Source organism: Quercus suber, unplaced genomic scaffold (genome assembly GCF_002906115.3).
Source record: "Quercus suber isolate HL8 unplaced genomic scaffold, Cork oak 2.0 scaffold_121, whole genome shotgun sequence".
Taxonomy (NCBI): domain Eukaryota; kingdom Viridiplantae; phylum Streptophyta; class Magnoliopsida; order Fagales; family Fagaceae; genus Quercus; species Quercus suber.
In genome coordinates this window covers 1156783-1180257 of record NW_027069586.1, presented here as the reverse complement: position 1 = coordinate 1180257, position 23475 = coordinate 1156783, and the positions used below count along the sequence as shown (strand labels likewise).

Sequence of the window (23475 nt, the reverse complement as noted above, 5' to 3'; positions counted from 1 at the left end):
TGGTCTGCTTCCTTAGGTAAGATTTTAACAACAGATAACCTTCGCAAACGACGTGTGCTAGTTCTTGATTGGTGCTATATGTGTAAGAAGTGTGGGGAGTCAGTGGATCATCTTCTTCTTCATTGCCCCATTGCTTGTGAGTTGTGGTCGTTGGTGTTTTGTTTGTTTGGAATTCATTGGGTTATGCCTCAGAAGGTTATTGAGTTGTTTGAGTCTTGGAAGGGTAAGTTTGGTCGACATAGAAATTTTGAGTTGTGGAGAATTGTGCCCCATTGCTTGTTATGGTGTATTTGGCGCGAAAGGAATGCTAGAAGTTTTGAGGGATGTGAACGCTCTATGTTAGAGATTAAGTCTTTCTTTTTACACACTCTCCTCGATTGGAGTGTGGTCTTTTGTCATTTTTCTTGTTCTTCCCTTCCTGTTTTACTTGATCGTTGTAATCTTCGTTGTTGATTTCTGCCCCCATAGTACATTCCCAATGTACTCGGATTGGCTGTTTTTCTTCTTTTAATAAAATTTTCGTTACTTATCAAAAAAAAAAAAATGACTTGAAATATCTATATTCATAATAATATCATGTAAGATGCATTTCAATTTTATTCACTAATCACCAAGCCTTGTATATGTAAAGGAAGCAATATTGAGAAGCAAATTCAAAACACATTCTGGCAATTTAAGAAACTCTTTTAGCAATCAAATAAGCTTTACACAACTATCTCTAAATGCTTAATCTGTCAGAAAGCACCACAAATAGTTCCTATTCATTATAGAGTACATAATAGTTCCCCTAACTTTCAAATACATAATCTTAAAGGCCATTGTAATTCAATTTTATAGAGAAAAATATAGAAGGGTTCCAACTTGGGAGCCCTATAAGAATTAGAGTGTAAAAGTTCATTTTAAGATTAAGTTTCATATTCTTCCAAGAAGAGAAAAAATGATTATGAGGATATAGAAATAGGGATTTACCACCAAACTTTCTATGGATTACACGACCAAACTGTCATGGATTTCAATAATAAAATTTTCTATTTTATCTACAAAGCAACTATATTGGAATTTCTGGAATTCTAATTTAACTTCATCCAGCAGAGATGCCATGGTTGAAAAACATACACAAACACAAATATTAACCCAACACACACTCAATGTTGCAACTCTGTCACCCAAAACAAATCAAGAATTGAAGTGAAATGAACCAAAATACTCATCTAATCTTCTTCATCTCTAGGGTAATATAACCTTGGATTGCACAACTTCTTTTTTTTATTCAATTTCAATTTCAAGGAGATAGAGAGTCATCGTTGCATCAACAAAAACCTAAAGAAACAAATTTTTAGAATTAAGATACAGAAGAAAACAAATAGGGTAGAGATAGAAAGCATGATATCATAACCTAATGATTGCCTTTTAGATCACGTTCTAGAAAGAATGAAAAAAAGAAAAACTTACCGGCGGTAGTTCTCTCAATGTCTGTCTCCTTCTCATCTCTGTATCGCAAGGTTTTGTTTTTTCCTCCTTCTCTATCTCTGGATCGCAAGCATCGGTGTTAAGAAAATTGAAAAGAAAGCGAAAAGAAAGTATCCGAATAGGAGAAACGGAAGGCGCCCTTACGGTGATGGCAAAAGATCTGGGTGGCGCCCTTCTCTCTATCTCTGCCTCTCTATTTCTCTGTCTCTCTTTCTCCTTTCTCTGCATCGCCGGTTGAGGGAAGCAAGAATTTTGGTGGTCAAAGTCCAACGGTGGTACTGGCTTGAGATATCTCTGACTCTGCCTCTTTCTCTATTTCTTTCTCCAGGTCTCATCGCCTCTCTGTTTCTATCTCCGTGTAGCAATCCTTCTTTCTTCTTCTTTTTCATTTTTATTTTTTAAAGCGGTTAGTTTCCTTTTATATCAATAGGGCTCCCAAACAGTATTTTAATGTAGTTTAAAATTATAATTTATCGCTTTTAAAAGGTGACGTAGCATTACCAAACAATGTAATGTAAGGGTATTCACCAAACCGTAAAAATCATAAAAATTGCACCAAAATCACTTGTAAAATAGTATAACCATATTGCACTGTAAGTAACAATACATCGCATCGCATGGTGCAGTGCGGTTTTCGGTTTTATAATAAGAAAATTGCACAAACTGCACCGCACTATCTCTATATATTAATATATTTATTTATTCTTAATTTTAAATATATTATTAATAGTTTACTAACCCTAGTTTAAAAAAAAATTAATAACCCTAACAAGTGTTGACTAGAAAAGCCAATCTAAAAAAAAAAAACTAGTTAAATAATTAAAAACTTGGCAAAAAAAAAAAAAAAAGAGGGAAAAATTAGTTTTGGGATGGGTAGGAAATGCGCAAAATTTGAAAAATATACCAATTTCGAATCTCATCTTATATATAGCACCGCACATGTGACTACAAAAATGAGGTGTGGTACAGTTATGATTTTGGTTAAACTCTAAACCGCACCACACTGTACATTTGACTGCAAAAATAAGGTGCGATGCAATTATAATTTTAGCTAAACTGTATCGCAAAGTGCGGTGCTAAAAATGACCCAAAATCGTACCGCACCGCAAACACCCTTAATTATTGTAATGTATCGCTTTTTAAAGTGAAATGTGTTTGAATTTTAGATAGGCACTTTTCTTATATAACAGCACCTCCTTAATTGTAGGAACAACTTTCTCTCAGCTTTTGCTATTATATATAACTAGCCTTTAACCCGCGCAATGCACGGGGTATTCCTAACAAAGAAGCTTCTATTATAGAGGCTTTTTTATTTTGGGGTTGCTTTTCTTTTTTCTTTTTTCTTTTTTTTAATTAAAAAAAGTCAATACTTTCTATTCAAAATACAACCAAAACTACAAATAAATAACTGAACATTCACATTGGAGTTTTGAAAATATTTGGTTACATATTTGTTTGAATCTTTGAGAGAGATTAAAAACGTTATCTTTAAAAAAGTTTTTTTATAAACCAAACATTGATTTTTTTTAATTATTTCTCTTTTTTCATATACAACAACCATCATCTACTTTCTTCCTTCATCCTCAAGATACGTTAAGGGGGAAAAAAAAAAAAAAAAAACTAAATGTAAAATAAATAGTATTGGTGTGAATTTAAAGGTTTGCTATATAAATTTACATGGTCACTATATAGCAAACCTATAAATTTACATGGTTATATATGGATTAATGTGGGTCATTTTTGTGCAAAACTGTGTAAATTTTACACATTTTTCTATTATACACTCATTGATGTGAGTGCTCTAACAATGGAAAAAGAAATACCCTTTCTTTATCTCATATGTAGGCTTTAGAGTTCTATAACCTTCCTTTTCCTCTATCTACAACATTAGCAGCACCACCTTTGCAAATAGTTGGATGTCCTGGTTATTGGTTTCTTAGCTTTAGGAGCATCATAATTATGGAATGATTTCTATCCCAACATAGCTAGCTCCTAGTATTCCATCCAAACCTTTCATATCAACCTGGAATGAAGGGCTTCTGTTATTAGTTTTTGCATAAGAAGATGAACAAAACTTTAATATTGAAAAGCACAAATTGAATGAAATTATAGAGAGATATTTAAGAGAGAGAGACATGGAGGTTAAGTATAGTACCATGTAACTGCATCTTTTTGGTTCTTTGATTTGGCAAGACCAAAGTCACAACTCTTTAAAATCACCATTTCTCACCAACAATAATTTTCTCAGAGAAAAAATGCATTCATATTTGCAATTGACATATACATCCAGATTTACATAAATAAATTCACACTCATACTCAAATTAATAACCAACCCCCCGTTCTCCTCCAAACAAATCACACACAAATAGTGCTTCAAAGGAAATTAATGAACAAAGCCTTAATTATATTTTGCATCCAATTCAAAACCAAAGCCTTAATCATATGTTAGCAGCAAATTTGGAAATAAAATTTAAAACTTTAACAATAATATTTTGAAAGTTAAGATGGTGGCTTTAAGTTGTAAAACAGGGTGACACTGGTTTGATAGTGGTAAATTTCCTTAGATTTTTTTTTTCTCTCTCTCAAGGAATTTTAATGATCTTGATTAAACCCTATAATCAACACAATAAGAAATAGAGAAAGCAGAAAGGTAAAGGAAACATTAACGAAAGACATTTTAGTTAAACATTAAAAAAAACAACAAAATAAATTAGAAAACAAATAGAAAGCCAAAGGTTATATGTGCCAAAGGAAAGCATCCAAAGGACGAGCATAACCCCATCAATTAACTATGCAATCAAAGTAACAATATTTGAATAGGAAAAGCAATTGTGGGAAAACAATGAACTGGGAATTGCATAAACTACTGGCAGAAACAATATTTGAAGAAGGGAAAAAATTATGTTATGGCCTTGGGTATATATTGTTGAAGAAAATTCAAATAAGATATATGTAAAGAAACATCTAGAAGAAGTCCTATAAATGAATAGGAAAAAAGCAGAATAACTCATAAGCAGTATCCAGCAACGTAGATATGGTTGGTAGCATGGTATGTAGATTGTAAAATTAATCACATAACAACCCTGAACCATTTCAATACTAAATTCCAAAACAAAAACAAATAAACAAAAAAGAATTTCTCTAACCCAAATACCTAAATCAATCAATCCAACCAAATATCCAAACATAAAGCATATTTAACACTCAATTAAAAAGAAAATTACTGATGATTGTTCAAATAAAGTGGAAACTATACCTGGTAGTACTATTTCTACTCAGACTTGGATTGCTTCTAAGGATTTGCCTTTTCACCTGCAAACCCACAAAAGAAAAGCTAAAGAAAAACCCTTTAATTTTTATTACACAGATTTGGAATAGAAATCAATCGATGACAAATGAAATTTACAATTGAATCCAAGAGAGAGTTAAATAAATAAACGCTAAGTGGAACGATTGGAAACTCTTCACCAAGAATACTCATTCAAGAAATGTAAAAGAAATTGAAAAGATAAAAAACACTCTGCTCTCTAGCGATTGAAAAATTACCCAAAACAATTTTAACTTGAAAATCCAAAACCAAACCAAACCAAACCAAAGCAACACAAATACCCTAACCATAAACCAAATCTAATCCAATAAACTTAATCAAAATCAAATCTAGCCCAAATGCTTAAATCGAACCTATAGTACCAAACACCCAAACATAAATCATAGTTACCACATAATTTTAAAAAGAATAAAGAAAACCTTTTCCAATAACAGTTCCAGCTTCATGATGATGGTGGCTGCCCTAAGATTTATCTCTCTTTCAATCTCTATTTTTCTTCTATGTTTAAATAGTGTAACATTCTTAACGGGTTCATTATCTCAATTGAAGGCTCTTTCTTCCTTTTCTTCTTTAAAAATATGGCAGCCATTGGTGAGAAAGACACAAAGACCTAAACTGAAACCAATCCAAACAAATATAAAAAAACTTGATCATATTTAATACATAAACTGAAAAGACCTAAATCAAAACGATTCCAAATAAAATATCAAATTATGATCATATTTAATGAACAAACTGAAAAATGAAGAGAGAAACTTACAGGTAGGATTCTGACATGATGATGGTGGGAGGATTGTCATTATTGGGAAGTTTGCCTCATACTGACTCTATTCTCTAGTTTTTTTTGTTTAGTAATCACTAATCAGGCAGTAACAAACGAAAAGGAAATTCATTTAAAAATAAATGCAATAGAAAATGGTTAATTGACAATTGCAACTCTTAATCGATCCAACATGAGATCAAAACATGCATAAAAGGAAATAACAATAATACACAAAGAAACAATAATTATAGCAGTAATTACATGACAAATTGACAAATTCCAACTCTTTTTGCGCACCTACTCACGATCTCTCTAGTTTCTCTGTCTTTGCACTCTCCAGACCTAAATTATATTTGATGCCAAATATAAATCAACAAAAAAATAGAGACTATACATGTTGACGCAGAAGCTGGATTGAAGTAGTTGGATGACAGATTTCTCAAAAAAATTTCGCCTTCCATGCCTTTCTCTTTAACGGACTGTCACCGTTTGGGTTTTCAATTTGTTTTTTGTTTTTTTAAAATATATATATATATATATATATTTTAATCTCTTATAACTGTGTAGTATAGTGTCTACTAACCCTGTGAAACAAATCAAAAGGTGTTTTCCAAATCAAAACCCTAGGAAAAAAAAAAAAAAAAACTATGAACGCAGATTTTAGATAACAGGAAAAGGCTTAGTGATATCAAAATAAATCGAAAAATTGAGAAAACACCTAAACAATTGTCGTGAGAAGTTTGAGTTTCTGTTTTTCTGTCTTCGTTGAAGAGTGCCGAAATTGATTTCTTAGATTGAAACTGAAATCGAGCCTTATAAACTCGATTTGTATTGCTGCTTCCATGGAATCGAGTTCAGTGGACTTGATTTAGCACTCCAAAATTAAGTCTATTGCACTCAAGATGTTACTTTCCTAAATAATTTTGAAAACGTGATAACTAACGAAATTGTTTGAAAATTTGTGTTATTTTGAAAAAAAATCGCTTTAATCACCGTATCCAATAGCAAGTGAGAGAGATCTCTCAAAAAAGAATGGATGGGTTGTTTCCACTTTCTACCTTCTGAGCCTTCTCCAACATGAATTTCCAGTGTTGACCTGTCTTTCATCTTCCTCATCCATGATTCATTCTTCACGCTTTACATTCTGCCTACTTCCATACCCTTCACGTTTAATTGCCAAATTTTGATCTGGATCTTCGTATTCAAGTCTAGTAGCTGTTTTTTCGCTTTGCACTCTTAAATCAGAGAAGTAAAGATAGGTACATGCTTTTGCTTCTATTGTCCATCTTTGCTTTGCTTTACAAATTTATTGTTGTGATCAGATTTAATTGTAAATTATTACTATCCAAATTCCTTAATTCCCATGCATTTCATTTTAATTTTACCCTTGCTGCATATTTGTTATCGTGTTAATTTTCTTCTTGGTTAACTATGTGCCTATTTTAGTGTTGGTTTTTTTTTTTTTTTTTTAATTAAAAAAATCTGTCCCTATTCTCCCTGACTGCATATTTGTTTCAAATTTGGGACTAAAATTTTGTTTTTAAAACAAGATTATTAAAATTGTGTTTTGTTAGCACGACTTCATTATAAACATATTGTACACTGAATTTGTGTATTGAAAACATGATTTCATTGCAAAATTTGTAATTTCCATGCTTCAAAGAGGTTATTCTTTTTTTCATTTTGAAACTATGGAATCACCTGGTGATTGGGAAAGGATTAGGCAGATAAAAGGTTTTAAACCTTCCAAGGTCTAGGCAAAGTCACCTGAATATCAGATAAAGAGGGATTTCATATGTCATCAAGTAAGTAAAAAATCTATTGTAATTAGAGTTGTAAATGATCTGAGTATTAAAAATTTAGGATTGTCCTTCTAGTTTTAATTCAAATGAGAGTTAAGCTCTGATTAAAAAAAGAAAGAGTTAAGCTCGAGTTCAACAAGAAATTAACTAAATACATGTTCAATTTTGGTTAATATTAGTGTTGAATAAACTCCAACTTGTTCACAGGCTATTTGACTTATATGTTTTTCTCATATATAGTAATCACTATGACTAAAACTTTTTATTCTATCGCAAATCTATACTATCAATTAGTAAATAAATTATTATTGAAATTTTATTATTTGAATTACTTAGATAAAATGATTTTCATTTCTAAAATTATTAAAACTAGATTTACTTGTATTGTATCATTAAAAATGACTATTTATATTATCAATAAATTATAAATATTAAATACTAGTCTAATATTTTCGTGATTTATTTACAAACTTACAAAAAATATATATTAAATTTATACTAATATATATTTTATATTTGTGTATATATATAATGTTATGAGGTCAATCAAAAATCAAACGTCTTCAATTTTATATAAATTATAAATTTGTAAACAAAACATATATTTAAGTAGTACCAACCATATTAGATATATGTTTATATATTAGAAATATTAAGTAGTACCAATCAGTTAAACCACAGGACTCTTGATATATATATATATATATATATATACTAGCCTCGTTACACGCACTTAGCTCGTGCAATTAGACACTTTTTTTTTTTTTTTTTGCTTTAGTGTCATAATTTTCCAGAAAATAGAAGAAAAAAAAAATCTAAAAATCATCAAATAAATGAGAACCTTTTTCATTGTCTTTTTCCTACGAGTATTGAAGACTAACATGCATCATTCGTAGAGTTTTCTGGTCTTTTGCTTCTTTTCTTTTTTCTGTCAATTTTTTACAAAGGGATATTTTGTAGAAGTGTTCAATTTTTTTCAGTCTTTTTAAATGTTGTGAGTTAAGATTGTGTTAATCATTTAAACGTGAGTTAGTAGAGGCGTGCATGAAGGGAACTATTAGAAATTGTTCAATTTGAAGTTTATTACTTTGTTTTAAATTTAATTCTTTTTTTTTAGATTAAAATTTAAAAAGAAAAAAAAGTGCTTGATTTTTTTTTTTTGGGATAGAACCGTGCTTGATATCAAGAGAGTTCTCTCTCTCTCTCCCTCTCTTCTTTAAAGGGTTATACATAATTTCTTAAAAATAGAGTGTTTTTTTTATAGGATAATTGAGAGTATCTGAATTCAAATAGGAAACAATTAAACTTTTCAAATAGAAATAAGATGAATGTGGTTATAGCTCTGGTTTAAATAATGCCAAATTATGCTTTTAACATTTTTGTTGTCTTTTGTAGCAAATAAAATTAAACTAAGGGTATGTGATTTTAGATTTTGTGTAATGATATTTTGGTATGCAAAATGATGAAACTCAAACAAAGAATCCTGTTATTAATACTAGTATAGATAGATAGATAGATAAAGAGGTTTAAAGCCTGTGCTATGTATCCAAGGGTTTACCCTTTTAAATATACACTACTGTCAGTTTCTTTAAGAAATTTTCCTCTCTCCCAGTGTATGTTAAAATACTTAGTATTCTAAAAAAAAAAAAAAGATAGATAGATAGATAGATAGATAAAAGTGTGTGTGTGTGTGTGTGTGTGTGTGTGTGTGTTATATATATATTTTTTTTTTGGTGGTTGAATCACATGGTCTAGAGTCAATGCAGGGACAGACCCAGGAGGAGGCCCAAAGGGCCTAGGCCCCCTGGCCCTTTTTTTTTTACATATGCTATTTTTCATTTTTGTAGTTGGCCCCATCTTCTAAAACCTTAGGTCTCCCTCCTCCCAGTCAGCCTAGCACAACTAGCAACAATCTAACCAAAAACAATAAAAGCATTCGCAATGGTGATTGTATTGTAGAAAAAAAAAAAAAAAAAAAAAAAACTACTTAACCACCAAAGAACTAAAAAACCATGTGTTATTAGAGAAGTTAAAGTTTTTTTTTTTTTTTTTTTTTTTGCGACTACAATCAACTGATATTTATACCAGTTTACTATAAAATTGTCAAAATAAAATGTAATATTTTATTAAGATTATCTCTCTTCCTTCAATTAAAAAATTCAAATTATCTCCCATCCTTATGATTTTAATAAGTTGTTTATATTATTTATAAGAGGATTCTCCTCTTTGAATTGGATTTTTATGTGGTTCAGAAATACCCTTAAATATTACGTTTAATAGAGAAAAAACTTAGGGGTAACTCGGTAAAAATATGGGTGTATTGGGGTAGTAAAAATAGATAAAGTAACTTTGAAGTGCTAAAAGCTAAATTTTTTAGCACCACTACTATAAATGCTCCAACTAAAATATAAAAAAAAAAACCAAAAGAAAAATAGAAAACCTAGCCTAATATTAAAAGAAAAACTTTTTTTGTTTTTATTAGTTGATGATTGCATTTTAATGTATTAAGAAACAATGATTTTTTGCATTTATAATTTGTTAATATTATATGGATACTTATTTGGAGTTTTTTTTTTTTTTTTTTCCTTATACTCCGGCCACCTCTAACTTAAAATTCTGGGTTCATCCTGAGTCAAAGTATATAATTACCTGAATAGTAAAGTTTCTGTTCTGACTGTTCACTACATGAACAAACTTTTCAAACTCTGGACAGCGCCATAGTTTATCAAGTAGCATCCTGGTGAATTGCGGTTTTTCGGGGTTTGATTTTTGTTGGATTTGTGGTAACTTAAAAACCCAATTTTCCCCAGTGAGAAAATGCGCGATTGCCCTGCAAAAACTTATTTTAATTTGTTTTCCTTCTCAAAACAAGGAAAACAGAGGTAAATAAAATAGAGGAAAAAGGAATTAAGGTGTATCTATTTTTAACGTTTACTCTCTTTGATAAGAATATTGACCGTCGTTGATCAACAGCTCTGCAGTCCGAGTGGAGGCAGTGGAAAACAGCCTGCAACAGTGCTCAATCTACAATTTGTTAACTTAAAGAGAGGTACATTCTATATTTCTTTCTTCTGTTGTTTGATTTTGTTATCGTGCTGTATTTCGGCTGTCATTCTAATCCGGCCCCAACGTGGTTTTACTTGGCATATACTGCCCCCTAAAAGAAGTGGTAGAAATGGGAAGTAACTTCTATATGAATTCAACAATTAAATTTTTTCTAGTTAATCTGTAAAAGATCTAGGATTTAGACTCTGTCTATACCAAAAATCAATTGGTATATATTTTTTTTTATTAGAAGAAATTGGTGTTTTGACCTGCCTGAGAGTGAGGCAAGCCCGGAACAGCCTGAAACTTACAAATGGAAGACCCAGTCATAGACTACTAAACCGCTTACATGTAAACCATTGAAGATGGTCCTCGAGGCTCTAAGAGCTTGAACTAAATAACAATACCCAAGCTCCTGTTCTTCAGCAATCAAAGTATTTCGGTATTGGAAGATAGCCTTCAGTTGACAAAGCCCCTAATACCGGTAGTAGCTCTGCCTCACGGGGACAACAAAAAGAAGGAAGGGGAAAAAGTCTGACTTAACTAATCGTGCAGAAAGATTAGGGCTAGTTCCAATATTGACCTCATGAAAATATCATATAATAGGCAAACCGTAACATTTTCTTTTATAAAGTCGGTATAACTTCTAACCAAAAGATTGATTCTTTAGAAATCAAGTACCATACAAAGAGTGCATATATATATATATATAAATAAAGAATGAAAATGGAGAAGAAGAAAGAAGGAATAAAGTGAAAAATAAATAAGTGAGGTTGTTTATTTCTATAACGTTAATATAATAATCCCTAAGTAATTAGAACATTAGCATGTTAAAGATATATATTAGACATATATTAGCCCAATGTAATAAGTCCAAACCCATTCTTGCTTGTACTAGTAATCTAGGGTTTAGTTGTCTATATATACTCATTTTAGGGTTCATTGTAACACAGGTTATTGTACTACACTCTTATACAATAAAAATGTAGCCCTTAAGGGATTCCTTCGTGGATGTAGGCCGACAATGCTGAACCACGTAACCCTCGTGTTCTTGATGGTCCTATTCTATGATTCTCCTTCCGCATCCACTCTAGTATATATAACATGGTATAACACATTGCGTTTGCTAATAATAATACATTTAACATGGTATCAGAGCTAATATTTAACATTCGTTCTTGGCATCAGAGCCAAACTTCGTTCTTGGCATCAAATAAACATCTCTAGCAAGCAAAGAAGATAATCACGTGCACACCATCTTCTAAAGTCACACATGCTTGCCTGCTGGATCTAGACACCACGGCATCTCGCAGCCGCCATGGATCTATGCTGTGTCAAAATCCAACAACCAAGCAAGCCGTGACTTAACTTATCAGATCTATGCAAATCCAAGCTTCGCCTGATGAAACTAACACCACAGATGTGCTCCACAACCTCCCACGACCAAAACCCAGAAATCCGGTCACCCAAAGCCCTGCCACGCGCCTCCACGCGCTGCAGTTGTCTCCGAAACTCTCCCACGCGCCACCTCAAATTCCTGAATTCCAGATCATCCTATTACCACACATGTCGCCCAGACGGCCTCCTAGTTCACCAATCTACAAACCCTGAGATTCCAGCCATAATCTGACAATACACGCGCCCTCACGCGCCTCTAGAATTTCTGGCATCTACTGCACACACCGGTGGACAACTTGCATGCGCCAAAGACCTGCGTCAGCCTTAATATGATGTCATCCATGACGTCATTTGATGACGTCAGCAAAATGAGCCACGCCAGCCTTGGACACGTCACTAGACACATCAGTTAGCCACGTCAGCAGTGTCGCCTCGTCAGCACCACATCACCTAGCTGACGTTGACTCAGACCGACCCGACCCGGACCACCCGGATCTGACCCGTGAGCATTGACCGTTGACTTTGACCAAATTCGTTGACTTTTGTTGACTTTGACTTTTGCGTTGACTTTGGACCATAAGTTAAAATTTTCGAAATGGCCTATCTTGCTCAGTTTTTCATGTAGATTCCAAATTTGGACTCTGTTTCTTCATTTGAAGCTCCTAAATTGGTCAATTGGCACATTCTTTATTGTGGTTTCTTCAAAGGCATTCTTCAAGGCATCTCCAAGTGATCTTCTCATACTTATCCAACCTCAAGCCTTCATCGAGCTTCCACCTTGAGTTTGAGGGAGGGTGTTAGAGATATATATTAAACATATATTAGCCCAATGTAATAAGCTCAAGCCCATTCCTACTTGTACTAAAAGTTTAGGGTTTAGTCGCCTATATATACTCATGTTAGGGTTCATTGTAATACAGGTTATTGTACTACATTTTTATGCAATAAAGATGTAGCCCTTAAGGGATACCTCCGTGGATGTAGGCCGACAAGGCTGAACCACGTAACCCTCGTGTTTTCGATGTTCCTATTCTATGCTTCTCCTTTCGCATCCATTCTAGCATATATAACATGATATAACACATCGCGTTTGCTAATAATAATACATTTAACATAGTATCAGAGCTAATATTTAACAAGCATCTGGGGTGTAAAACACCCAAATTGCTATTTTAAAACCCTCACACATCAAAAAGCATCAATACTCTGGTTTGTATACCTAAAATTTTTACAACCTTGCTACGGTAACTTTTATAAATAAGAAGTTGCTGTAGTAAGTTTGTAAAAAAAAAAATTTATTTATATTTATTGTCTCTCTCCTGCCTATCTTACAGACTCTCTCTCTCTCTGTGTCTCTCTCTCTCTCTCATCCTTGCCACTTTGTCCTCCAACGTGTAGATCAATGGTTGTGGCGGTGGTTTTGTTAGCAGTTTTGAAGATTTGGGTCAGCAAATTTGGGTTTCAGTTAATTTTGTGGTTGGTGGATTGTGTAGTGGTGGGTTTTCGTATGGGTGGTGGATGGCGATGGTGCGTTGATTTGTTGTAGTGGTGAGTTCTGATTTGGTTTTTGTTTTTTATTTATTTATTTTTATTTAGGTTCTAAATATTTAATAATAAATGTTTAGGTTCTAAATATGTTGTATATTGGCAAACCAAGAACAAAAACTTGTCTAGGATTAGATCTTAGGGTTTTTGAAATGTTTTAGACATTGCATAAGTTGATACAAGTCAAGATTCAAAAACGTACATGCTGCAGAAATGAGAATTCAAAAACTGAAGAGCTCGACCGATCGAGAGAGAGTTTCGATCGACCAAACTACAATCTGCAATATTTTAAATAAGGTCCAATGGCCCGTAAAATGTTTGGGATTTGAGTCCAACACTACTTGGAATAAAAGGAAAACCCTAATACATGTTTTTCAATTCTTGAGAGTTACTTCTGTGAGATCTGTGAGATTTTGTTTCTTCTAACTCTATCAAGCACCTACTAGAGATCAAATTCATATTGCTAGTACCGGTGGAGTAAAATTGCAACTAAGCCTTTAGCTATCAAGTGTATTGAAGATCAAGGCATGAATAGGTGGTTCATGTGAGAACAAATCCAAATCAAAGAAGTCTATGGAGTTTAGAGCCTAGTTTGGTAATTGTGTTAAATTGATTACGAATTGGTATTCTTGACTGTAAATCCCAATTTGATATAATGGATTGTTCTCTTGGAATAGTTCTCCTTAGGTTTTTTACCTTGCAACAAGTTGCTTTGTTGGTTTTCTTGGGTCATCACATCTTGTGTTATTTACTTTTCCAATGTGCATGATACATGTGATGAATGTTTAACCGAGATTTATAATTAACCTAAGTAAGTACTTAGCCAATAACTTAAATTAAACACTCTGTGTTTAAATCCTTACAAAGCTAGTTTAATGTTTTTATTTTTCTTTTTGGTTTATCGCACAATTGTTCCTTGGCAATATAATTCTTTGTGTCCATGTGTTTTTAGGAGGAAGGGTGTATATGTGTGGGTCACTTTTTCTTATTTTTTTTATTTTAGGGCCACCAATCATTGGTTTTGTATTAGGTGTGATTGGTCACCGATTTGTTTAATTAATTAATTAAGTTAAACCAAAAATCTCGAACCAAAAATTTTGGACTTGAAGGTTCCATTATGTGTGTGGAAGGTGTTAGACACACTACACCGCCTATCCAAATGATAGTAACTTATTTTAATGTTAATCATAACGTCAACTTTTTTTTTTAAGAATTAAATACTTGGCATTTTGTTTTTGAAAAAACTATACACACACACACACATGCAAAAATTTATTTTCTTATAATGTAGCATGTGAATAATTACTTCAAAGAATTATTTAAAAAAAAAAAACATGTGAAATATATGTACATAACATGTGAGAATTATTTTGTTGCAAAAATAATACATATAATTTAACATGTGATTATTATTTATTACATATTTAGCACGTGAATATTTACAACATAAAGTAAAAGAGAGGGCAAGAAGGATAGCACCTTTTAGCAAATTATCCTCCATTTTTCTCATTCTCATGCACAAACATAATGGAACAAAACATTAATGCCAAGGGGTGGGGGGAAGTATGTGTTAGCTTGATTGGTGCCTATTGGTTTAATGGAATGAACCATAGGCACAAATCTCTAAAGGAATGCAATTCCCAAAAAAGTGCAAAATAGTGTACACAAAAGAAGGGTTTTAAGTATTTGCCTTTAAAAAAAAAAAAAAAAAGAAGAAGCAATTTCCTTTAGAGAAGAGCTATAACATTTTGGAAAAAGTTTGTGTGGGGGGATGAATGAGAGCTTAGGCCGAGAACCCAATAAGCTGCTTTGAAGAATGGGCTCGGCCCAATATATGGTTATGAACAAAGTAACTTGTTGAGTAAAGAGAAACCATCCAGGCCCACCACCATGGAGATTCAGACTGACCTCCTTCCCCATGGTCCATTACTGAGGTGACAAATAGAGCCTTTTACCCAAAGTAATGAAAGAACCATGGTTAACCAATTCCCTCCATTACCAAGATGTCCCCTCTTTTTAAAGCCTACCTCGAGGGATACGATAAAGAAAACACAGGACCCAATTAAGGCACCTTTGCATTAATGAAGCCTCTTACCTAATGTCAGCCACATTCAATGCTGAATGACTGGTGGCCTGAATAGTAGAAACACCCCCAAAAGTCTTCCTTCATGATCAAGAAATGGTAGGATAGAAGGATGATGGGACAAGTATCCCCCTAAAAATCCAGCTAGGAGCTGGAAGAGGAAGAAGAGGGGAGGAATGGCTATAAAAGGAGGGGGGGAGCAACAAAATTGAGGGGTTTAGAAAATTAGAGAGAGAAAAATAAGTTAGAGAAGTTGTTCTAAGAATTTTTAGCCTTGGAATCCACCTTATGTACCTCGGGAACTTTGTTCCTACATATATAAAAGCTTGATTTGGTTGTTTTCTCCTTTAGTTTGTTGCTTAAACCTTTCATTGTGGATTTTTTCCTATCTTTTAGAAATTAGTTGTATAGATCAAATATCATCTTCACTATTCATGTGTTAGTTGTTTTTGACCCCCACTGTTTGTTTAAAACTAAAGTCACACATTCTTTTGGAAAAAGACCTTAGAAGAGTTTTCTTGGCTTTTACAAAAAAGGGTTTTCCTTAAATGAAAAAATTTCTGAGAAAAAAAGGTAGAAGATTTTTTTTTTTTTTTTTTTTATGGGAAAAAAAGTTAGGATTTTAGGAAAAGCAATTCCATTACTTTAATAAAAATCATAGTTTTTCTTCATTTTATAGGATAAAAAAGATTTGAAGAAAGGTTTGAGAACCATTTTATTATAGGCAAAGGTTTCCATGGTTTTTCTTGAAAACCATGATTTTTATCCAATTTTCAAAATGTATTGAACTCGATTTTTTTGTAAAAGATGACAAAAAGTTTATAGGAAAACAAAGTTGAAGTTTGAAGATATTTTGTGAAAATCAAAGGAGACAACAATTTTATTGGAAAAAGGGTTTTGAAATATGAGAAAAAGGTTGATTTAAAGAAAATAGTTTCTATGGTTTTCTTTAAAAAGAAGTTTTACAGTTCAAAATATGATTTTGGGAAATTATGGGGTCAAAATATGAGTTTGGGAAATCATGGGGAAATGCAATTTTGGGAAGTTTTGGGGTCAAAATATAATTAAAAAATGTTTTGGGTCAAATAAAATTTTGGGCTTAAAATGCAATTTTAGGAAAATTTTGGGTCAAAATGTAATTTTAGAAACTTTTTGGGATCAAAATGAAATTTTGGAAAGGTTTTGGTTCCAAAATAAGATTTGGTGAAAGTTTTAAGGTCGAAATATAATTTTGGAAAAGTTTTGGTTCAAAATGCAATTTTGGGAAAGTTTTGGGAGGTTTTAGGGTTGAAATTCAAATTTGAACATTTGTGGTGGTTAAAATATAAATGTGAAAGAATAGTATGATGGCATTTTAGCAAATAAAGGCAAAAGATACTATTGGACTTTTTTTTTTTAATATTTTGAAATCACATTTTTAAATGTTTATTTACTCAAGCTTTTTACTCTATGGTAATCTAAGGTTTATGGTACTAGCTAGAGAGCCTAGCACCCTTAAACCCTATTAATTGTGAGAAAGGGAAATGAAAAATAAAGATGCATAAATAAAAGGGCACAATATTTAAAGAATTGAATGTAAATGAATTTAAAGACAAAACAATAATGTAAAATGCTTGAAATTAAAGGAATTTAAGAATAAGACAAAAATGTAAAGTGCTTGAAAGTAAAGGAATTTAAAGACAAGACAATAAAATAAAGTGCTTGGAAAGTAAAGGAGTTTAAAGACAAGACAAAAATATAAAGGTTTATGAAAAATTATTTTTTGGAAATTTTTCCTAAATAAGCTCTAATTTTTTCGCATCTAAGCTTATCAGTCTTTTTGCATAATGAGAAATGGGAGTCTTAGATACCTCTACCATTTTCTAGGAAACCTACCTACATTGTGCCTAAAAATAAAATTTAGAACCCATTTAGGAAAAACTCATCTATGATAAGGCCTCATTTTCCCACTAAGGTTGGTCGTGCACAAGGACAAAGCCTTCGCATACCTTTTAGTTAGGAATGTGAAGAGATATTGAGTTGTTTTCTCAAGTGAGAAGACAACTGAAGGAAAAAGGGGTAAAAAAACTTTTTTTTTTTTTTTTAAGTGTAGTGAAAGCAATAAAAATCTTGATAAATAAAGAGAAAGAAATATGTAAAGAACAATAAAATAAATGGACAATAAAGTAATGCATTTTATATATGTAATGGACTATTGTTATGATGCTAGATTGCTAGTGCCTCACATTGTTTAAGTGTAAACTTAAACATGTGTATATAAGCTCTTGGATACCCTCTCCTTGTAAGCCGGTTTTCAATGGTGAATTCTACTCATGGGTGCCTAACATTTGGTGTTAGAGATAATCACGACTCCGAGTAATCAAATGTAGCTCATTGTGTATTGGATCAAATGAGTTGCGGTTTTGTAGTAAGATCTTAGAGGAGGCAACCTAGAGGCTAGATTAAAGTAACTGATAGGTGAGTGGAGCCACCAAAAAGAGAAAGGACTACCATCGAGTTAGTGTTGCTAGAGTGAGACATCGTAAATGTTGGCTGTGGAGCGTGGTGGTATGTTATGATCCTAATGTCTCACATAGCTTAAGTGTAAGGTTAAACATGTGTATATAAGATTTTGTGCACTCTTCTCTTGTGAGTCAATTTTCAAGGGTGAGTTCTACCTATGGATTTTTAATATATGCTTACAAAAGAAAGAGAAAAGAAACGAGAATAACCATGAGAAAAGCTAACCCATTTCATTACGAAGCTTATCCGTTCACCAAAGGCTTTTTGGAGATGGAAGATGGGGAAGGATGGGCTTGGATTTTTAGATATAAAAAAAAAAAAAAAGAGATGATTTCTATTCTCCACAGCAGCCTTGCACATAACACAAAGTAAATCAACTGCTAGTGCTAGTCCTCTCCTTATTAATCTCACTTTTGTAGACAATCTGTTCTCTATTTCCAACCAAAAGATAAAAGCAAATCTAGGAATAGCTTGAGAGAACCATATAACTTTCCACCAATCGACCTTAGGCCTTTGAGTTCTGACTCGATCCCAAGCACTAGCAACAGAAAACACACATGTTTTGGAAGAGACCCACCTAGTTGTATCTTCATCTCCAATTTCAATTAAAGGCAATTGACTCAGTAGAGTGATTAGGCTCTCTGATCTAGCATACCCCCAGTTCCAATGGCCATCTTGTATTACACTAGCTAATTTAGAGTTAGCGAAACTACCAGAGTCATATACCACTCTACGACCAAATTTCTAAATCAAAGATCATTTAGGGTGCCAATTATCATACCACAGAAAGACATCATTCCCATTACCCACCAAAAACTTGAGGTGTTGCCTAAACAGTCCCTGAGCTTAGGAATTTTCCTTCACCCCATGAACAATCATGAGAAACCTTTACACTCCAGAAACTTTGGTCCTTCAAGCAATAAATTTTAATCCATGCCACCCATAAGGAGCCTGCTTGAGTAAAATACATATGCTTGTCCCTAACTAATCTTTCGAGGATCCATAACCGACTCCATAATTTTGGGACTAAGGCTTTTCTTGTTGTTATTGAACTTTACATTATATTGTGATTTGTTATGGTGCTTGTTAGTCAAACTTTGAATGATCCACACAATCAGTTAATTAAAAAACTCAGCTTAATTCTACTAATTTAATCGAAGGGATCTAAACTATATTATTCTTAATTGGTATGAAAGCAAGTTATTTTTAGTCTTAGGTTTTTAACCTTAAGTTATCATGGATCGTGATCATTCTTTGAATATTTCTCCGTATTTTGATGAGGTAACTATGCATTTTTTGATGTCCCTAGATGAAAGGGAAGTGGCTAGTAGAGACAGGATGAACTAAGCCCACAACCTCCGATGTGAATGGTCCACTAATTAGTTAGTTGCAGCTAACTTGAATAGTAAGGCAGAATGCAATTTTCAAAGTACTTACCCGTGAAAAGTTTGGAATAACCTTCAATTTGGAGGATTCTAAGATTGCCTGGACCATTCTAGAGAGACCACTCATTAGGCACCAAGACTTTTAAATCATATAAACTACAGATGCTTACCTCTAGGTTTGAGGAGATTAAAATAGCTAAGGATGATAGTTCATGGGCCAAAATCTGAGATAAAACATCTGTAGTTTAATCTCCACAATGTCATCCTACCAAAACATCATACCAAAAGAGCTGTTTTCAAGGCCATTTTCGCGCAAAACACTGTACCGATTCAGCCACAAATGAAGCAATATGTCTGAAAAAGATTGAAGTATGATGTCTCCTCTACCTTCCATATAAAGGGCTGAACGATATCCACCACGGATTGTGAGAAATGAATTTTTCAAAAATAGTAATACAAAATTTCCTACGCTGCGTCACCTCACTTCCAGACATGATATCTCGGCGATCGTAGATCCAAATCATACGAGGTCAGGATCTGTGGAAACTAGACATCTTGACCTTTACAGGAACACCAAGTTTGAAGAAATCCGAGCTCAAAAATGCCTTCAAACAGCAGCATGAAAATAGGACCAAAATCAGCAAAAGATCGAAAAAAGTGAGGGTGTTCAAGTAATTTGGGAGAGGTGTTGCTGCGACACCTCACCTAGCCACATAGTACCATGCCGCTGGGTAAGGGGTGTTGCTGCAACACCCATTCCCAAATCACTCACCCCTATAAATGCACCTCTCTTGGAAAAATACACCCAAAAAAATCAAGAAAAATAGGAAAAATTCTCTTCTCTCTCTCTCTCCTTAGTGTTTTTTTTTTTTTTTTTTTTTTTTTTTTTTTTTTTTTTATTTTAAATTTTTTTTAAATTTAAATTTAAATTTTTTTTAATTTTTTTTTTTTTATATCTAAAAATCCAAGCCCATCCTTCCCCATCTTCCATCTCCAAAAAGCCTTTGGTGAACGGATAAGCTTCGTAATGAAATGGGTTAGCTTTTCTCATGGTTATTCTCGTTTCTTTTCTCTTTCTTTTGTAAGCATATATTAAAAATCCATAGGTAGAACTCACCCTTGAAAATTGACTCACAAGAGAAGAGTGCACAAAATCTTATATACACATGTTTAACCTTACACTTAAGCTATGTGAGACATTAGGATCATAACATACCACCACGCTCCACAGCCAACATTTACGATGTCTCACTCTAGCAACACTAACTCGATGGTAGTCCTTTCTCTTTTTGGTGGCTCCACTCACCTATCAGTTACTTTAATCTAGCCTCTAGGTTGCCTCCTCTAAGATCTTACTACAAAACCGCAACTCATTTGATCCAATACACAATGAGCTACATTTGATTACTCGGAGTCGTGATTATCTCTAACACCAAATGTTAGGCACCCATGAGTAGAATTCACCATTGAAAACCGGCTTACAAGGAGAGGGTATCCAAGAGCTTATATACACATGTTTAAGTTTACACTTAAACAATGTGAGGCACTAGCAATCTAGCATCATAACAATAGTCCATTACATATATAAAATGCATTACTTTATTGTCCATTTATTTTATTGTTCTTTACATATTTCTTTCTCTTTATTTATCAAGATTTTTATTGCTTTCACTACACTTAAAAAAAAAAAAAAAAGTTTTTTTACCCCTTTTTCCTTCAGTTGTCTTCTCACTTGAGAAAACAACTCAATATCTCTTCACATTCCTAACTAAAAGGTATGCGAAGGCTTTGTCCTTGTGCACGACCAACCTTAGTGGGAAAATGAGGCCTTATCATAGATGAGTTTTTCCTAAATGGGTTCTAAATTTTATTTTTAGGCACAATGTAGGTAGGTTTCCTAGAAAATGGTAGAGGTATCTAAGACTCCCATTTCTCATTATGCAAAAAGACTGATAAGCTTAGATGCGAAAAAATTAGAGCTTATTTAGGAAAAATTTCCAAAAAATAATTTTTCATAAACCTTTATATTTTTGTCTTGTCTTTAAACTCCTTTACTTTCCAAGCACTTTATTTTATTGTCTTGTCTTTAAATTCCTTTACTTTCAAGCACTTTACATTTTTGTCTTATTCTTAAATTCCTTTAATTTCAAGCATTTTACATTATTGTTTTGTCTTTAAATTCATTTACATTCAATTCTTTAAATATTGTGCCCTTTTATTTATGCATCTTTATTTTTCATTTCCCTTTCTCACAATTAATAGGGTTTAAGGGTGCTAGGCTCTCTAGCTAGTACCATAAACCTTAGATTACCATAGAGTAAAAAGCTTGAGTAAATAAACATTTAAAAATGTGATTTCAAAATATTAAAAAAAAAAAGTCCAATAGTATCTTTTGCCTTTATTTGCTAAAATGCCATCATACTATTCTTTCACATTTATATTTTAACCACCACAAATGTTCAAATTTGAATTTCAACCCTAAAACCTCCCAAAACTTTCCCAAAATTGCATTTTGAACCAAAACTTTTCCAAAATTATATTTCGACCTTAAAACTTTCACCAAATCTTATTTTGGAACCAAAACCTTTCCAAAATTTCATTTTGATCCCAAAAAGTTTCTAAAATTACATTTTGACCCAAAATTTTCCTAAAATTGCATTTTAAGCCCAAAATTTTATTTGACCCAAAACATTTTTTAATTATATTTTGACCCCAAAACTTCCCAAAATTGCATTTCCCCATGATTTCCCAAACTCATATTTTGACCCCATAATTTCCCAAAATCATATTTTGAACTGTAAAACTTCTTTTTAAAGAAAACCATAGAAACTATTTTCTTTAAATCAACCTTTTTCTCATATTTCAAAACCCTTTTTCCAATAAAATTGTTGTCTCCTTTGATTTTCACAAAATATCTTCAAACTTCAACTTTGTTTTCCTATAAACTTTTTGTCATCTTTTACAAAAAAATCGAGTTCAATACATTTTGAAAATTGGATAAAAATCATGGTTTTCAAGAAAAACCATGGAAACCTTTGCCTATAATAAAATGGTTCTCAAACCTTTCTTCAAATCTTTTTTATCCTATAAAATGAAGAAAAACTATGATTTTTATTAAAGTAATGGAATTGCTTTTCCTAAAATCCTAACTTTTTTTCCCATAAAAAAAAAAAAAAAAAAAATCTTCTACCTTTTTTTCTCAGAAATTTTTTCATTTAAGGAAAACCCTTTTTTGTAAAAGCCAAGAAAACTCTTCTAAGGTCTTTTTCCAAAAGAATGTGTGACTTTAGTTTTAAACAAACAGTGGGGGTCAAAAACAACTAACACATGAATAGTGAAGATGATATTTGATCTATACAACTAATTTCTAAAAGATAGGAAAAAATCCACAATGAAAGGTTTAAGCAACAAACTAAAGGAGAAAACAACCAAATCAAGCTTTTATATATGTAGGAACAAAGTTCCCGAGGTACATAAGGTGGATTCCAAGGCTAAAAATTCTTAGAACAACTTCTCTAACTTATTTTTCTCTCTCTAATTTTCTAAACCCCTCAATTTTGTTGCTCCCCCCCTCCTTTTATAGCCATTCCTCCCCTCTTCTTCCTCTTCCAGCTCCTAGCTGGATTTTTAGGGGGATACTTGTCCCATCATCCTTCTATCCTACCATTTCTTGATCATGAAGGAAGACTTTTGGGGGTGTTTCTACTATTCAGGCCACCAGTCATTCAGCATTGAATGTGGCTGACATTAGGTAAGAGGCTTCATTAATGCAAAGGTGCCTTAATTGGGTCCTGTGTTTTCTTTATCGTATCCCTCGAGGTAGGCTTTAAAAAGAGGGGACATCTTGGTAATGGAGGGAATTGGTTAACCATGGTTCTTTCATTACTTTGGGTAAAAGGCTCTATTTGTCACCTCAGTAATGGACCATGGGGAAGGAGGTCAGTCTGAATCTCCATGGTGGTGGGCCTAGATGGTTTCTCTTTACTCAACAAGTTACTTTGTTCATAACCATATATTGGGCCGAGCCCATTCTTCAAAGCAGCTTATTGGGTTCTCGGCCTAAGCTCTCATTCATCCCCCCACACAAACTTTTTCCAAAATGTTATAGCTCTTCTCTAAAGGAAATTGCTTCTTCTTTTTTTTTTTTTTTTT

At 32.8% G+C, this 23475-nt stretch overlaps 1 protein-coding gene and 1 long non-coding RNA gene across 7 annotated transcripts in view; one reads left to right on the top strand and one right to left on the bottom strand.

Annotated features, from left to right (window-relative positions):
• LOC136068562 (uncharacterized) overlaps positions 1–2795 on the bottom strand; it is a 9503-nt gene extending 6708 nt beyond the window's left edge. The window contains exons 1-2 of one of the 2 annotated variants that reach the window (XR_010629922.1): positions 1615–2795; positions 1453–1529 (exon numbers count right to left, since the gene is read on the bottom strand). This is a non-coding gene — a long non-coding RNA (uncharacterized LOC136068562). Of the gene's footprint in view, positions 1–1452 lie in introns of both variants that reach the window. The other variant, XR_010629921.1, reaches the window with a different exon arrangement.
• The window catches only part of LOC111998942 (disease resistance protein At4g27190), a 164027-nt gene that overhangs the window by 8951 nt on the left and 131601 nt on the right, over positions 1–23475 (top strand). For 4 of the 5 annotated variants that reach the window (XM_065775893.1, XM_065775896.1, XM_065775895.1 and 1 more), the window contains exon 3: positions 10339–10414. The gene's annotated coding sequence lies outside the window, so the exon portion shown is untranslated. Of the gene's footprint in view, positions 1–10338; positions 10415–13206; positions 15071–23475 lie in introns of those variants that run through there. The other variant, XR_010629920.1, reaches the window with a different exon arrangement.